General features: G+C 44.4%; 1 pseudogene; it reads right to left on the reverse strand.

The window, feature by feature from the left end:
* Positions 1 to 1,919: 1,919 nt before the first annotated feature.
* On the reverse strand, positions 1,920 to 2,037 carry LOC126337235 (5S ribosomal RNA; annotated as a pseudogene).
* Positions 2,038 to 3,076: the final 1,039 nt, after the last annotated feature.

Raw genomic sequence — 3,076 nt, forward strand, 5'->3', positions numbered from 1 at the left:
GAGATCAGCATCACAACATCCAGCATTGAAATCAGGCGATTTTCTTATGGGTGGCTGAGTACACATTTCAGATACACCACAGCTCATAACACACAGTAACGTTCGACACTGCTGACAGCCATCGGACAATTCAACCCTAACCTAAAGACATCGTGGGGTAACAACCCCACTGAAGTTCATCTGAGCCCTTTGGAGTGTAGGGTGAACACAGTTTTTTCTCTGGCATACAGCGTGGAACCGATAGGGGATGTTCAAAATCGTTCGACGAAATTTGCACATGATTCCAAATAGCAAAGGACGTTTACGCTTTTTCAGTCCTTGTGTTTCGCACCCTACTATGGCGCGATCATGGAAGTGTGCAACATTGATTTGTGCTCGAACATAAAGGCAAAGGGTCTCTCTAAGACTACTCAGTTTCGCAACCACTTCGGTGCCACTCATACCATTACCAGAGCATGTTACGTTGATGGTGACAATGGAGCGGTCTACTGCCTGTCGAATCTCTGGAACAGTTCTGAAACAAATGCCATGAAGTGGTTCCTTCATCAAAGTCACAAGAAGTCCGGGGAGTATGGTGGATGACACAGTATTTCCCAGTCACATCGGCCGAACAGAGCAACTCCAGATTGCGCTTTATGCGCCCGCGCATTGTCGTGCAAAATGATGGGTTGGTTGCGCAGGAAGTGTCGCCACTTCTTTCGCAAAGCTGGTCGCAGATGATGATCCAAAAACGAACAGTAATACGACTTAAGTCCTTGTGACTTCCGAAGATGAAGGAAACACTTCGTGGCGTTCGCTTCAGAACTATTCCAGAGATTCGACAGGTAGTAGACCACTCCATACGCATCATCAACAGAACAAAAAAAAAATGGTTCAAATGGCTCTAAGCACTATGAGACTTAACATCTGAGGTCATCAGTCCCCTAGAATTAGAAGTACTTAAACCTAACTAACCTAAGGACATCACATACATCCATGCCCGAGGCAGGATTCGAACCTGCGATCGTAGCAGCAGCGCGGTTCCGGACTGAAGCACCTAGAACCGCTAGTCCACAGCGGCCGGCATCAACAGAACAGTTGTGTGGTGGTGTATCTTAAATGTTTTCCTCGGCCATCTATAACAAAACATCTTGATTTCAATGCTGGGTGTCGCGGTACTAATCTCCATCGCAGAGGCATCAAAAAAAGGAGTGAAATGTGGATAAGATTGGATGTTACGAGCTTCCCAAAGTGTGATACCTGCACGATTACGTTGGACAGAATTGTGAAATTCGGTGCCAATATGACATCAATATGACCTTACACCTCACTTGAACTTCTGAGCTGTGGGCTTTTTTTCACATCTGTCGACACGTTGTTGTTTGAAGCGTTTCCGGGCCAAAAGGTGACACTGCAGAGCGCCCGCTTTTGCTTCATGCCTTTGAGCAAAATTTCAAACTTCCGTATCGCAAAGGGCGACAATTACGGAGTTTCGAAAAAGTGATACTTTTGTTTGCGAAGTGTCTGTATAGAATACAAGCTTAAGATCTCCTTACACAAGGGGAAAAAGTTAAGGGCTTTCAAGTTACATTCGAAATACTGCGCAAGATAGTAATTAATACAGAAATAATTGAACGCATAATTTAAACACCTGGTTTACAACAGTTATGATTTTGGTCGTGATATATAAGAAAAACCGAAACATATATCGAGCCTTCTGTGGAACAATAAACATAACACTTTACTACAAAAAAGACCCAAAGGTACCGACCAGCCTCCGTGTCATCCTCAGACCACAGGCGTCCCTGGATGCAGATATGGAGGGGCATGTGGTCAGCACACGGCTCTCCCGGCCGTATGTCAGCTTACGAGACCGGAGCCGCTACTTCTCAATCAAGTAGCTCCTCAGTTTGCCTCACAAGGGCTGAGTGCACACCGCTTGCCAACAGCGCTCGGCAGACCGGATGGTCACCCATCCAAGTGCTAGCCCAGCCCGACAGCACTTAACTTTGGTGATCTGACGGGAACCGGTGTTACCACTGCGGCAAGGTCGTTGGCCGCCGCTTTACTACAAAATCCGAAACAATTTTATTCAACTATGGCAGTACAGTTATCGCTGTATGGAAGGAAGAGTTGGATAAATAATAAAGTTATGGCAGAACACAAGCAGAGAAGGTAAGTTTCCTGAAGAGAATGAAGGGTCACCCAGAAGAAAACTAATTAAAAATAAAAGTGTTCGTAATGTGTATACTGGATATGCTATTAAAGTGTAATTAATTAAAAAATGGAAGAAAATTAAGGTGTAACATACCGCCGACGACGAGATCACTACAGACAGAGTGGAAACTCTGACTGAGGGAGTATGGGGAAAGATATTGACCATGTCCTTTCGAAAGTATTCGCCTTACGCGAATCAGAAAAATCGCAGAGAAGCTGAACATGCTTGGCCAGATGCGGATTTGAACCACCGTCGTCCCAAATGCCAATCGTGTGACTTATCACTTTGCCAAAGCGCTCGGTTAAACAACTGACTGTCTGAAGTCACCTTTGTTTTAATGATTGCCACCCCAGTTCATACCCTGTACAGTCTCTCCCCATTTTTAGTATAATACAAAACGGGCTGCCACATTTGACCTTTTTTGATATTACCAGTCAATTGCGTCTGGTAATGAGCCCATGTCGCACATCAGTATTCCAGCAGAGGACGGGTAAGCATTTTGTAGGGAGTCAGTTTAGTAGGTTTGTTGCATCTTCTAAGAGTTCTGCCAATATAACGCAGTCTGAGGTTGGTCTTCCCTACACATTCTCTACCTGATGGATCCACTTGAAGCTGTTCGTAATTATAATCCCTAGATATTTAATAGAACCGATAATCATTCAATTCGTTTTATTTATCGTGCAACCATTATTTAAGGCATTCCTTTTAGTACTCTTGTGGAGTACCCCACACTTTCTATTGTTCAGCGTCAAGTGCTCCTTTCCTCACCAAGCAGAGATCTTGTAATTAATACTGATCTTCTGATGTCTTTGCTTGACGGTAAAGGACAGCATCATCGGCAAACCATCTAAGAGGGTTGTTTCATTGTCTCCCAAATCG

Source organism: Schistocerca gregaria, chromosome 2 (assembly GCF_023897955.1).
Source record: "Schistocerca gregaria isolate iqSchGreg1 chromosome 2, iqSchGreg1.2, whole genome shotgun sequence".
Classification (NCBI taxonomy): Eukaryota; Metazoa; Arthropoda; class Insecta; order Orthoptera; family Acrididae; genus Schistocerca; species Schistocerca gregaria.